This window comes from Chiloscyllium plagiosum, unplaced genomic scaffold (assembly GCF_037043375.1).
Source record: "Chiloscyllium plagiosum isolate Xiang-an unplaced genomic scaffold, Cpla_swu_hap1 HiC_scaffold_45, whole genome shotgun sequence".
Lineage (NCBI taxonomy): Eukaryota > Metazoa > Chordata > Chondrichthyes > Orectolobiformes > Hemiscylliidae > Chiloscyllium > Chiloscyllium plagiosum.
In genome coordinates, this window is record NW_028270183.1 from 42,018,707 (window position 1) to 42,033,926 (window position 15,220).

A 15,220-nucleotide genomic window follows, 5' to 3' on the forward strand; every position below is an offset into this window, starting at 1 on the left:
AAAAAGTGTCAAGCAGCAGAGTGAATGATATTGTTTGCGTTTGTGTAGAAGGAGCTGAGCTGGAGAAAACGGACTTCGCCCCATGTTCTGGTCCTCAGGGAAAGGGAGGGAACAGGGGCCGATCTCAGGTAATTAGTTATAGTCACTCTATGCTTACTTTCACCTCTGGGTCACCCACTCCGACATAGCCTAAGGCTAAATTCAGCTCTCGCCCTTTGTACGTCTCCATCCATGTCTTCCTCCCACGCTCAAACATTCCGTTTATCTCTCTCTCTCCTATTTCCGTTCGCACATTCAATTTCACTTTCTCCTGCTTTACCATAATCCTTCACGCTTTATCTGCATCGTAATCTTTACCTCCTAATCGCCATTTCTCCACACTTCCCTTCCTCAAATCCTCTCTCACCATCCAGTGCGAAGAAATAGAGTCGGGGGCATGGTGGTGATGTGGACTTTCGACCGTTGATTGGGTAGCAGAGGGGGTGTTGTGGAGCATCAGGCAGTTGTTTGGATAAATGTCTGAGGATTGGCCCAAATACCGTTCCTAGAGGACTCAGTGGGTGTGAGAACACATACTGTTACTCTGGGACAAATGTGGGGGTGGCACCATAGGCTGTGCCTGGTGGACCAACAGGCTATTCCACGTGGCACAGATTGTGTGGGCATGGGGCCAAAGGCCATTTTTAGAGGATTCATTTGAGAGTGTTTCCCAGGCTAGAGATTAGGGCAAGGACTGTGGGAGGGATTGAGCATGATGGAGGGATGAGAATGGGGTGGTGAGAGTGATGGTGGGGTATTGGCTAGGGAAGGGAATCTGGGAGTGTGCGAGTGTGTGTAATTGAGAAAGACGGTGTGGCAGTATGTGGGAGAGTGAGCATGTGAGTGGGGGAGTGTGCGAGTAAATCACCTTGATGTTGGCGGAGTGTGCGAGGGAGTGAGCAAGACAGTAAAAGAGAGTGCCGGGGAGTGAGCATGACACTGGGCAAGTGAATGTGGGAGTGAGAGTGACGGTAGGGGAGAGTGCAGGGACTATGCATAATGATGTGGAAGCATGCACGCGAGTGAGCCTGATGTTGTGGGACTGTCAGCATGACAGTGAGGGAGTGTGCAGGGGAGTCAGCATGATTGTGGGGGAGTTTGTGGGCGAGTGAGAATTATGGTGGGGCTGTGTGTGGGTTAATCATTGTAACAGAAGGGTAGTGTGCCGGGGAGTGTGAGAAATGGTGTGGATGTGATCCTGGGAGTGTGTGTGACTTAGAGGGTTGGGCACGGGAGAATGCGTGATGCTGGGGGAGTGTGCGGGTAGTGAGTGTGATGGTGTGGAAATGAGAGGGGACGTGTGTGCGGTAATGGGGAGTCTCGTGATGGAGGGAGTGTGACAGTGTTGAAGAGTTCAGGGAAGTTTGTGCGATCATGGATGATTGAGCAGCGGCGTGTGCTTAATTGTGGGGATGATAGCAGGGGAATGAGTGTGAAGGTCTGGGAGTGAATGTGGGAGTTTGTGTGACACTCGGGAATTGAGCAGGGGATTAAGCATGATGGTGTGGAAGTAAACAGGGGATTGTGCGTGATCATCGGATAATGTGTGTCTGAGTAAGGATGACAGTGGTGGAGAGTGAAGAGGAATAAGCATGAAGGTGGGGGATTGAGCGGAGGATTGTGCATGGAGATGAGGAAGTGAGCGGAGCGATGCGTGTGACGGTCTGGAAGTGAGTGCTGGAGTGTGCGTGCAGGTGGATGAGTGTGCAGAGGAGTGTGCATAATGGTGGGGATGTGAGCAGCAGAGTCGGCGCGATCGCGGGGGAGGGAGTGAGCATGATGCTGAAAGAGAGCATGAGCAACCGTCACTGATAGGGAGGGGGTGAGAGTAGGGAGTGTTTGCGAGCGTGGAAGAGTGAGCAGGGAGTGTGTGTGATCGAGGTACAGTGAGTGGTGTAGAGACTGCGACCGTGCAAGAGTGTTAGAAGGAGTGAGCATGATGGTGGGTGATTGAGCGGGTAAGTCTGTCTGTTGGTGCACCGTGAGTAGGGTACTGAGTGCTACATGAGGGGAGTTTGCAGGGAAGTGAGCTTGATGGTGAGGGAGTGTTTGGATGAGTGATTGTGATGGAGGGTGGTGCTGCAGCTGAGTGAGTGTCAATGTGGGGTAGTATGCGGGGAGTGTACATGTGATGGGGAAGTGTGCAGGGGAGCGAGGGAGACAGAGGGGAGTATGCGTGGGAGTGAGCATGACCATGGGGTTGTGTGTGTGTGACTCAGCATGGTGGTGGAGTGTGTATGGCGGTGTGAACATTGCGGTGAGTGTGCGGGAGAGGGAGTGTGATTATGAGGGACTGTGTGGGGGAGTGAGTTTGACTGCAGAGGGTGTGAACGAGGTGCGAGCGAGATGTGGGCGTGTGTTCGTGGGGACGAGCGTTACGGTGAGGACGCATGCTACAGTGAGCATGATGTTAGGTGCATGTGCAGTGCAGTGGTTGAGACGGTGAGGAAGTGTTTAGGTGCATGAGTGTGATGGTGTGGTAGTGTGTGGGGAGAGTGAGCGCGATGATAGGATATGTGCTGTGAGTGAGTGTAACGGAGGGCGAATGGGAGGGGGAGTGAACACGACGGTAGGGGAGTGTGGGGAGAGTGAGAGGGATGGAGGTGAGTGTGTGGCAAGTGTGCATGAGGGTGTGACAGCGTGCAGGGGAGTGAGCCTGATGGTGCCGGAGTGTGCAGTGGTGTCAGCGTGATGTTGGGGAATTATGGCTGAGTTTTACGGATTGACCATGATGATGGGTTAGTGTGCTGAGCAGTGAGCGTGATGATTGATGACTGAGGGGGAAATTGTGACAGATGGTTGGGAGGTGAGCAGGGGAGTGAGTGTGACAGTGTGGGAGTGATTGGTGGAGTGATTATAACGGTGGCGTAGTCTGCAGAAAGTGTGAGCGTGATGGTGGAGGAGTGTGAGTGGGAGTAAGCATGATGGTTGGGATGCGTGCGTGTGAGTCAATATGACGGTAGTTGTGTGTGCGGGGAGTGGTCATTACAGTGACGGGGCTTGCGGGGAAATGAGTATGAGATTGGCAATGTGTTTCTGGGAGTGAGCGTAACAGTGATGGAGTGTCCGGCAAATAGAGAGTGATGGTGAAGCAGAGTGCGGGGAGGGGGGGGTAGTGAGTGTGACGGTGGGCAGTTAGCGTGATGATGGGGTTGTATGCAGTCGAGTGATTTTGCCAGTGGCATAGTGTATGGGAAGTGAGCATGATGGTGGATGAGTGTGTGGGTGAGCCAGCATTATGGTGGGGTGTATACGGGAGATTCATCATTACAGTGAATGAGTACGTGGGGGAGTGAGAGTGACGGTGGGAACTGTGCGGGGATATGAGTGTGAAATTGTGGGAATGTGCGCTGGAGTGAGCATGACGGAATGGTACTGTGGGCAGGAGTGAGTGTGACAGTGGCAGAGTGGTTTTGGGAGTGAGCGCGACAATGAGGTATTGTGTGGGGAAATGAGTGTGATGATGGAGCAGTATGCTGGGAAGTGAGTGTGACTGTGGGCGAGTGTGCGGAGCAGTGAGCGTGATCGTGGGATATGTGTAGGAGAGTAAGTGTGATCCTGGTGAACTGTGTGGCGAGTCAGTGTGTTGCTGGGTTAGTGTGGGGGGAGTGTGAGCGTGATGGTGGGGGAGTGTTCGAAGGAGTGATGCTGCTGGTGGAGGACTGAGTGGCAAGTGTGCATAAAGGTGTGAAATGCACAGGGTAGTGACCCTAATGATGGCGGAGTGTGCATCAGTGTAAGCATGCCATTGTTGTGAGTGTCGGGGTGTGATCATGGTGAAGTGTGCCGGGAAATGAATGTGACAGTGAGGGAGTATGTGGAGGAGTGATTGAGACAGCGGGGGAATATGCAGGCGGGTTGGTATGCGGAGAGTGAGCTGGACGGTGGAGCAGTGTGCATGGAAGTCAGTCTAACCGTGCGGAACTGCAGTGGAGAGTCTGGCAGTGAGGGTTTGTGCGGGGGGTGAGCTCCAATGTGCGTGGCAGTGCGGAGGCGTGAGGGTGATGGAAGTGGAGTGTGTGAAGGAGTGAGCGTGATGGTGAGATCATGAGTGGGGAGGCAGTGTGATAGTGGTAAGACATAGGATGCATAGAATGTGGTAGCAAAATGCAGGGGATGGGGACAATCGAAATGTGGAGCTTGTGTAACGAGCAGATATTTCGTTTCCATGATAGGTATGTCCCTGTCAGGCAGGGAGGAAATAATAAGGTAAGGGAACCGTGGTTTACTACAGAAATTGCATCTCTTTCTAAGTGGAAGAAGGAGGCTTGCGCGACGATGAGACAAGATGGCTCAGATGAGGCGATGGAGAGTTACTGATTAACTGGGATGCATTTAAGAAAGAGGTAAGAAGAGCAAACCGAGGACATGAGCAGTCTTTAACAGGGCAGCGTAAATGAGAACCTTAAAGCTATCTATAGGTATGTGAGGAATAAAAAGATGACGAGGGTAGGAAGAGGGCTAGTCAAAGAAAGAAGTGCGAAGTTGTGTGTGGACTCTGTGGAGATCGGAGAGGTGCTTAACGAATATTTCTCATCGGTTTTCAGCCTGGAAGAGGACAATATTTTAGATGAGACGAATGAAATATGAGATATTAGATGAAAAAGCATGGAGGTCAGTAAGGAAGAGGTGTTATCAATTGGAGAAGGAGTGAAAGTAGATAAGTCCGCTGGGCCAGATGGTATTTATCCGAGGATTCTTTGGGAAGCTAAGGATGAGATGGCGGAGACTTTTGCTTTGATTTTTGAGTCAACATTGTCTACAGGTTTCGTACCAGAGGATTGGAGGATTGCAAATGTTGTGCACTTGTTCAAGAAGGGCAATAGAGATGATGCAGGAAATTAAAGACCAGTGAGTATCACTTCTGTTGTAGAAAAAGTTTAGCATAATATTATAAGAGATAAGTTTATAAGCATCTAGCAAGCAACAATTTTCTTTCAGATAGTCAACATGGTTTCGCCAAAGCAAGGTCAAATCTCACAAACTTCATTGAGTTTTTTTGAGTAGGTGACCAAGCATAACGATGAGGGCAGAACAGTTGTGGTGGACATGGATTCTTCATTCCTGAAGAAGGGCTAATGCCCGAAACGTCGATTCTCCTGTTCCCTAGATGCTGCCTGACCTGCTGCGCTTTTCCAGCAACACATTTCCATCATGGATTCAGTGAAGCCTTTGATAAGTTTCCACATGGTAGACTGTTGTAGAAAATGGAGAGGCATGGGATTGAGGGTGATTAAGCAGTTTGAATTAGAAACTGGCTTTCTGAAAGAAGGCAGCGAGTCGTAGTTGATGGAAAATATTCAGCCTCAAATCCGGTTACTCATGGTGTGCCACAAGGATCTGTTTTGGGACCACTGCTGTTTGCCACTTTTATAAATGACTTAGAGGCAGCCATATGTGGATGTGTTAGTACGTTTGCAGATGACAGTGAAGTCGGTGGAGTAGTGTACAGTGTGGAAGAATGTTGCAAGTTGCAGGGGGACCTGGATAAAATGCGGAATTGGGCTGAGACGTGGCAAATGGAATACAAAGCACCTAACTCTGAGATGATTCCGACAACAGCAAAGCAAATTACTGGGTCAATGGAAAGATTCTTAATAGTGTAGATGTATATAGATCCCTGCAAGATACCACTCCAGTTGATAGTGCTGTTAAGAAGGCATACGGTGTGTTAGGTTTTATTGGGAGAGGGAATGAGTTCCGGAGCCCTATGTCATGTTGTAACTAAACAAAGCGCTAGTGCGGCCTCATTTGGAAGATTGTGTACAGTTCTGGTCGCCCCATTACAGGAAGGTTGTGGAAGTCTTGGAAAAGGTGTGGTGAAGATTTGCCAGGATGTTGCCTGGTCTGGAGAGAAGCTCTTATGCGAAAAGGCTGAGATACTTGGGTCTGTTCGCATTGGAAAGAAAAAGGCAAGAGGGATATGATAGTGACATACAAGATGATCAGAGGATTAGATAGGGTAGACTGTGGAAGTCTTTTTCCTAGGATCATGAGGTCAGTTTGTACGAGGGGGCATAACTACAAATTGAGGGGTAATAGATTTTAGACAGATGTCAGAGGCAGGTTCTTTACTCAGAGAGAGGTAAGGATATGGACTTCCCTGCCTGTGAATGTAATTAACTCAACCCCATTAGGGAGATTTAAACAATGCTCGGAAAAGTACATGGAAGATGATGGTATCCTGTAGGATGATGAGCTTAAATTAGTTCACAGGACGGCGCAACATCGAGGGCCGAAGGGCCTTTTCTGCACTGTATTATTCTATAGGTGAGAGTATGAGGTGAGTGAGCATGATGATGTGGCTGTGTTCGGAATGTTGCATGATGGTGTCGAAATGTGCAGCGGAGTGAGCAGATGGTGTGTGAGTGTGTGGAGGAGTCAATGTGATGGTGGTAGAGTGAGTGGGAGAGTGAGTGCTGCAGTTGGGGATTGTTTGGGGAAGTGATTGTGGTTGTGTGGACGTGTATGTAGGAGTGAGCATGACGGTGGCATAGTGTGCAGGGGTGTGACCGTGAAGGTGGACATGTGCAATGCGCAGTGAGCTTGATGAAAGGGGAGTTGCAGGGTAGTGGGTATGTCGGTGAAGTGTCAGTGAGACGGTGGTCGAGTGTACAGTGGAGTGCGTATTTTGGTAGGGAACAATGCGGGGGAGTGAGCGTGACGGTGGAGCAGTGTGCGAGGATGTGAATGTAACGGTGGGTGAGTGTGCAGAGGAGTTAGCATGACGGTGGGGTGGTGTCCAGCAGAGTCAGCGTGATGGTGGGGAGTGTGCAGGTTAGTTAGCGTGACGGTGGGGATTTGTGTTGGGGAGTGAGCATGATGGTGGTGCACTGCGTGGCGAGTCAGTGTTTTGGTATCTACGGGTGCGGGGGAGTGAGGGTGACGATGGTGGAGTGTGTGGCAAGTGTGCATTACAGTGTTGAAATGTGCAGAGGACTGAGCCTGACAGTGGTGGAATGTGTGGTGTAGTACAGATGACATTGTAGTCATGTGAGAGGAAATGAGTGTGACGGTTGTGGAGGGTGAGTGGGAGTGCACAGGGAAGTGTGCAAGGGAAAGTGGGTAATGGTGGGGTTAGTGGGTGGCAGTGAGCATGATGGGGTGGAAATGTGCAGGGGAGTGAGCGTGGTGGTGAGGGAGTGTATGTGGTAGTGAAGGCAACGGTGGGAAATGTGTGCAGTGGACAGAACGATGGTGGGTGTCTCTGCGCTGGGGTGAGCGTGTCTAGGGGGAATTGCGTTGTGGATTGACCATGATGGTGAGGCAATGTATGCGGGATTGAGCGTGATCTGAGGTTGTGGATGTGGAAGTGAGCGTCATGTTGGGGCAGTGCCTGGCAAGTGAGCGAGAACGTGGTGGTGTGCGCGAGCGAGTGAGCAGGACGTTGGTGAAATGTGTGGTGAGTGAGTGTGAATGTAGGGGATTATACATGGAACTGAGCATGATGGATGACCAGTGAGTTGGTGAATATGCATGATGGTGGGCGAGTGTGCGGTGGAGAGTGTGTAACTATGGGTGAGGACATGGGTGAACAAGCATGATAGTGTGGGATTGTGGTGGGAGTTAGTATGACCATAGGAGGATGTGTGGGGAGTGAGCATGATGGTTTGGGAATGTGCGGAGGAGTGAGTGTGACAGTGTGGGACTGTGCGGAAGGGGTTAGTGAGCCGGGCTGAGTTTGCGCTCGAGTGAGCGTGACAGTGAGGGAATGTGCGTGGCTGTGTCTGTGGGAGTGAGACTGAAGGTGGGGGAGTGTCTGGCGGTGAGATTGGGATGCTGGGGGATTGTGGGGAGTATGTGTTGGTGGTGGGTACTGTGCGGTAGTGTGAGCAGGACGGTGGGAATGTGTGAGGGACAGTGAGTGTGAGGGTGGTTGAGTGAACTGTAGTGTTGACCATCGTTGTGGAGAGAGCAGGGGAATGAGTATGATGGTGACGAAATGTGCAGGGGGGTAAAACTGATGGTGTGGTTCTGCAGCAAAATGAGCATAACAGAGTGCGTTTTGCAGGGGATTGAGTGAGATAGTGCGGGTATATGTGGAGGAATAAGTGAAAACGTGTCAGTGTGCGGGGGAGCGAGTGTGACAGTGAGGGAATGTGTGGGAGAGTGAGTGTGATGGTAGAGGAGGAAGACGGTGTGTGATCTTGATTCTGGAGAAGAATGCGGGATAGTGAGCATAACGACGGGGAAGTGTGTTGGGGAGTAAATGTGGCTCTGGGGGAATATGTGGAGACATGACTGTGATGGTCAGAAGTGGTAATGGGAGTGAGAATGGCGGTGGCGCAGAGTGCAGGGTGTGAACGTCATAGTTGGGATGTGAGGGGAATTAAGCGGGACAATGAGTGAGCGTGAGGGAGAATGAGCATATCAGCTTGTGAGTATGCGGGGGAGTAAGCGTGATGGTAGGGGCATATGCAGTGTTCTTTGCCTGGTAGTGAGCGTGACGGTTGGAAACAGTATGATGCAGTGAGTGTCATGCTCGGTGAGTGCAGAGGAGTGAGAGCAACAGTGCAGGAGTGTGTAGGGAAGTGACAGAGGCAGTGGGGATGTGGGCAAGTTAATGGGTTTGACGGTGGGTGAGTGTGCAGTGAAGTGCGTGTGACACTGGGGGACTATTACAGGTATGTGAGCGTGACGAGGTTGGTATGTGCAGGGGAGTGAACCCAACTTGCGCGGGTATGTGCAGGGACTGAGTGTGAAAGTGTAGGAATTTGTGGGGGTGTACGTGTGGCTGTTGGGGCCTTTGCATGAGTGTGAGTGCGATGGTGCGGGTCTGTGTGAGGTAATTAGATTGGCAGTGGAGGCGTGCGCGAGGAGTGGGTAAATGTGCAGGAGGTGAGTGTGACGGTAAGAGACGAGTGGTGGAGTGTGCATGATAGTGGGGAGAGGGCATAATTGTGGTGTAGTAAACAAAGCAGTGTATATGATGGTGGAGGAATGATCGCTGGAGTGAGTGTAACGTTGAGGCAGTGTTCAGGCGAGCAAGCATTATGGTCGAGGAGTGTGGGGGAGTGATTGGGACGTTGGGGGTGTAAGAGGGTCACTGAGCGTGATAGTCGGGGAGTATGCGCGGGAATTACAGTACCGGTGGGCGATTGTGTAGGGGAGTTAGCATGACGGTGTGGGTATGCTCGGGCAGTGAGAGCGATCCTGGTGGGGTGTCTGGGGCAGTGAGGGAGATGGAGCGAATCTGTGATGGAGTTGGCGTGATGCTTGGGAAATGCGTGTGGGAATGATCGTGCCCATGGCGGATTGTGTGAGGCGAGTGAACGTGATGGTGGATGACCAGAGATTGAGCTTCAGAGTGTGGCAGTATGTGGGGGAGTGAATGTAACAGTGAGGTAGTGTTCATGGCAGTGAGTGTGATGACGGGAAGTGCGCGGGGAGTCCGTGTGATGGTGGTGGAGTTTATTGTGTGTGACCAAGAAGCTGGGGGAGTGTGCGAGGGAGCGAGCATGATGTTGGTGACGTTTGTGGTGAGTGATTCATAAGGTGGGGGCGTGTGTGCACGAGTGAGCATGATAATGCGGGAGTGTGCGAGGGATTGTTTATGATGGTATGTGGGAGGGAACGTGACGATGGAGTGTTGTGCACCTGAGTGAGCTGGATGGTAGGGACTATCCGGGTACTGAGTATGACCGTGGGTGAGTGTGCAGTGCAGTGAGCATGATGTTGTGGGAGTGTGTGGCGTAGTTAATGTGATTGTGGAGGCGTGAATGGGGGAATGAGCTTCATGTTGGATAAGTGCGCCTAGGATTGAACTTAACAGTAGTGGAGGTTGCAGCAGAGAGAGTGCAAAAGTGGATGGGTTTGTGAGCGATTGAGTGTGACGGTGTGACAGCGTGTGGGAGAGAGACTGTGATGGTGGGGGAGTAAGAGGGGGAATGCAAAGTGAATGTGAGGCTGACGCTGTGGGCGTTTGTGGGAGAGTGTATGAGTGAGTGAAGGTGATGTGGGAGGGTATATAGCATAGTGATCGTGACTGTAATGGAGTGTGAGGGGGGGGGGGTGAGCGGGACCACGGGGGAAATGTGCAGAATATTGAGTGTCACATTGCAAGAGTTTGCGGGCGAGTGAGCTGGAAGGTGGGAAACTGCAGGAGGGTGAACAAGACGTTGTAGGCGTGTCTGGGGGAGTGACCATCACTCTGGGCGAGATTATGGTGCAGTGCTTGAGACTTTGGTTTAGTGTGCTCAGTTGTGTGTAGGTGTGAGCGCAATGGAGAGAGTGCGCATGGCACTGACTGTAATTTTGCGAGTTGGTTCACGGGGAGAGAGCGAAATGCTGTTCAAGTGTGCGGGGCCTTGAGTGCCATTGTTGCCGGTTGTGCGAGGTAGTGAGCATAACGTTGTCGGAGTGTGCAGTGGAGTGAGTATGACAGTGGGGAAGTTTGCGGCGTTGGGTATGGGACTCGGGGGAGGATGCATTAGAGAGACCGTAATGGTGGTCTACCGCGATGGTGGAGTGACAAAGATGGTGTGGGTGTGTGCGGCAGGGTGAGTGTGATAATGGGGGAGTGAGTGAGGAGAGATTGTAGAGGAGAGAGCAGGGAAGTGAGCATGGCATAGGAGGAGTGTGAGCAAGTGAGTGTGACGGTGGAGGAGGGAGTGGGGCTGTCATTAGGGAACAGATCATGATAGTGCGCGTGTGTGTGGGGCACCGAGCATGATGCGGGGGGGAGGAATGTAGTGCGCCCCCGGGGGGGGCGGACTGAGTGTAATGGTGGATATGTGGGTGGGGAAGTGCGCAAGGCTGTGCGGAGGTATGGGAGCGTGGATGTGATAGTGTGGCATTGTGCGAGGGAGTGAACACGGCGGTGTCGGAGGGGTGGGTAGGGCATGTGACAGTGGGAGAGCGTGTAGTGGACTGATTCGAATGATGAGTATATGTGCAGATGAGTGTTGTGATGAAGGACGGTGCATTGGAGTGAGGTTGACTGTGACGGAGTGTGCGTGACAATGGGTTGTGTGCGATTGAGTAACCAGGAAGGTGGGAATGTGTGCAGGCGAGTGAGTGTGATGGTGGGAGCGTGTGCGGGCAATGTGCGCAATTTTGTGGGAGAATATGGGGAGTGAACGTGATAGCGGGCTGCTGTGCAGAATTGGGTGCGTCTTAGTAGTTGAGTGAGTTAGGAGCATGCACGATTTTAGGGGAGTAAGCAGGGGAGTGAACGTGATGGTGGAGGATCGAGCAGAGGAGCTTGCATGACGGGTTAGTGGTGGTGTGTGTGGTGTGGAGTGAATGGAGGATTGAGTGTGATCGTGGGGATTTGAAGAGGGGAGTGGGTGTGACAGTGGAGATGTGTGTAGGGAGTGAGCGTGATAGTCAGCAGCACGCTGTTTAGTGTGCGTCATGATGGGCGAGTGGGCGGGTGAGCGAATGTTATGATGGTGAGCATGTGGATGAATGACTGTGACAGTGTGAGAGTGTGCAGGAGATTGAAGTTGACAGTGGGAAAGTGTGTGCAGTTGTCAATGTGATAGTGGGCGCGTGGGGGTGAGTGGAATTGATGGTGGGGATGTGCGGGGACAAAGTGGAAATGTGCAGGGAATTGAGCATGACAGTAATGATGTGTGCAGGGGATTGAGTGTGACGGTTGGCTAGTATGCGGAAGAGTGAATATGATGGCGTGCGAGTGTGCGAGAGAGTGAGTGCAGCCATCAGGGAATATACAGGGAAGTGAGGTTGACGTTAAGGGAGTATGTGGGGATCCCGTGTGATGGTTGGACAGCGTCTGGTCATTGAGCATGAAGGGGTGAACATATGCGAGGTAGTGCGCATAATGGTGGATAGTGTCTGGGGAAGTGTGTTTGATGGTGGATGAGTGTGTAGTGGAGTGTGGCTGACAGTGTTGGAGTGTGTGGGGCAGTCAGATGGATGGTCGGGGAGTGTCTGGGGGAGTACACTTGACGGTGAGTGAACATGACGATATGAGAGTGTGTCGAGGATTCAGGATGAGTGTGGAGGAGGAATAACAATTGGGAAGTATAGGGGGAGTAAATGTGAAGGTGGGGTATGTGTGGGAGTTTGCACATGTTAGATCGACAGCGTATGGTGGAGACAGAAAAATCGTGGTGCAGAGTTCACAGTGGGTGTGTGAGGGAGTGAGGGTGACGGATGGGGAATACGCAGAGGGGTGTGTGAGGGATGGGACTGACACTGGTGGACTGTGCTGCAGATTGCGTTGGACAGTGGTGGAGTGTGAAGGCGTGTGAGCATGACTGTGAAGTGAGTGTGTGGGGGAGTCCGTGGGGGATTGTGAGAGGGGTTGAGGGTGACAGTAGGGGAGTGTGCAGGATAGTATGTAGAATATTGGTGGAGTTTATGGGCAAGTGAGTGTTGTGGTGCTGTGCGTGTATGGAGCAGTAAAAGTGACACTGTGGGAGTGTGCAGGCGAGTGAGCATATTAGTGGGGGAGCTTGTTGGCGAGCGAGCAGATGGTGCGAAAAGTGTGAGTGGAATGGAGCGTGACGCAGGGGTGTGCGCACGGAAGTGCGTGCGACATTGTGGGAATGTGTTGGAGAGTGAGCTGTATGGTGGGGAAGTGTGCGACGGATTGATTGAGATGGTAGGGGAGTGAGCAGGGTTATATGCAGGTCAGTGAGCGTGATGGAGGACGAGTGTGCGGGGTGTGAGCGTAACGGTGGGCAAGTGTACGGGAGAGTGAGCGTGGCGGTGAGGAAGAGCCCAGGGCCGTGAGTGTAATGGTGCAGGTGTGCACGGGAGAGCGGGAGTGGCAGTGGTTTTGTTTGCGGAGTAGTGAGCGTGACGGTTGGAGAATGAGAAGGTGGGTGAGCATGACGGTGTGAGAGTGTGCAGGGGATAGATGGTGACGTGTGTTGAGTGTGCAGGTGAGGAAATGTGTGCATGGTGGAGTGTTCGTGACGTTGAGAGAGTGCCAGATGGAGTGATTGTGACGGTGGGGAAGTGTGCAGAAGAGTGAGCGCGCTGGTGCATGAGTATGCAGGGGACTGACTGTGATGTTGTGGGAGTGTGCGGAGCAGTGAGCATGATGCTGGAGGTCAGTGCAAAGGAGTGAGCGTAATGGTGGGGAAGCACATGCATGAATGAGCGTGGCTGTGGGGGTTGTGCAGGGACGTGAGTGTGACGGTGTAAGAGTCTGCAGGGGAGTGAGATTGACGGAGGTAGAGTGTCCAGGCTAGTGAGTGTGATGATGATGATAGACTGGTCAAGAGAGTGAGTGTGACGGGTCAGTGTGCGGCTAAATGAGAGTGATGGTGGAGGAATGTGCGAGCTAGTGAATGTCACTGTTTGGATATGAGCAGGGGTGTGAATGTGAATGTCGGGGAACGTCCTGATGAGTGAGTAGATGGTGTTGGAGTGTGCAGGGAATTGTGCCTGATGGTGGCGGAATGTGCAGAAAGTGAGTGTGAGGGTGAGTATGTGCAGAGGAGTACGTGTGATAGTGGAGAGAAAGCGTGATGGTGGGTAGTGAAAAGGGCAGGTTTGCATGATGGTGAGGGAGTGAATAGGATTGAGTATAATTGTGAGGCATGTACGGGTGAGTGAGAATAATGGCGAGGACGTGTGTGGCGGAGTGAAAATGACGGTGGGGGTATGAGCTGGGGAGTGAGTGCAACAGTTAGTGAGTGAGCTGGGAACTTTTTGTGACAGGGAAGAATATATGACAGTGAGTGAGAGCGCAGGTGAGTGAGTGTGATGGTTGGGGCTGTGCACGGGCATGTGAATGATGTTGGTTAAGTGTGTCTGGGAGTGAGCGTGATGTTGTGTGTGTGAGGGGGAGTGAGCTTGATGGTGGGTTTGTTAGCGGGTGAGTAAACGTGACGGTGAGCAAGTGTGCAGGGGAGGGACTGTGACGGTGGGGAGTGTGCAGGGGAGTGATTGTGACAGCGGGGGATTGTGCAAGAGAGTGATTGTGCCCTTGGCGGAGGCTGCAGCAGAGTACACGTGGGAGTGGAAGTGTGTGCAAGGCAGCTAGCGTGTTGGTTTGGTCGTGTTCGGTGGAGTGAACATGACGGTTGGCAGACGGCATGTGATTGAACACGTCGGTGTTTGACTGTGCGGGGGAGTCAGCGTGAGGTTGGGGAGGATGCAGCAGAATAAGAGATACGGTTGGGGATATGGGAGAAGGGTGTGTGTGGGCGGAAGTGTGGATGGTGGTGGGGAAGTGAGCGGGGGAGTGAGCGTGACGGTGAGGAGGTGGGTGTGGGTATGAGCTTTACGATGTGGAAGTGTGCGGGGGAGTGAATGTGATGGTGAGGAAGTGTATGGGGCATTGAGGGTAATAGTGGGGAATGTGTGGGCAAGTTAGCATGATGCTGGACAGTGTACGTGGGAGTGAATGTTTCGGTCCGTGACTGTGTGTCAGCGTAAGTGTGACATTGGGGGAGTTAGCATGCCATTGCCGAAGTTTCAGGGGAGAGTGTGGGACAGCGGGAGTTCGTGCAAGGGGAATGTTTATGACAGTGGCGAGGTGTGCGTGATGTAAGTGTAGTGGTGCAGGCCAATGCAGGTGAATTGGTGAAATGGTGAGGGAGTGCGTGGGAGAATGAGTGTGTCAGTGTGGGAGTGAGAGAGTCAGTGGAAGGGTGTGTGAGAGCGCGGGGAGAGTAAGGGTGAGGGAAGAACGGTGACTGTGTGCTAAGGAGTGGGTCAGAAGTTGTCTGAAGGTGAGTGGGTCTGAGTAATGGTGAGTGAGTGAGTGTGAGGGATTCAGGGAGGCAGTGAGGGATTGAGTGTGATGGGGTCTTAGTGCTACTGATGGTGTGAGTGGAAGGGGTCAGGGTCAGAGTGATGGTGATGGAATTACCATGACTGGGTCAGGGTGAAACTGATGGGGTGAGTGTGAGTGATTAAAGATAACTGTGACGGAATGACTGTGAAGGGAACAGGGTGCCAGTGACTGCCTGAGTATGAGGGGGTCAGTGTGTCACTTACAGAGTGAGTGTGAGAATATTATGAAGCTGAAATGCGTGTACGCAGCTTTAAAATAGAATAAACACTGTTTTACACTGAGCACTTTCAAGCACCCGTCTTACGGTTAGCTAGCAGTCTCAGAGTGCACTGAAACACTGAAAATATGTAGCATTTATCTTTCAAATGGATATCCGAGTTTTGGTTGAAACCAAATCGAAATTAGCCAAGCAGTTTACATTATGCCCCATGAAACGACAACCCAATCATGTTTGAATTTATT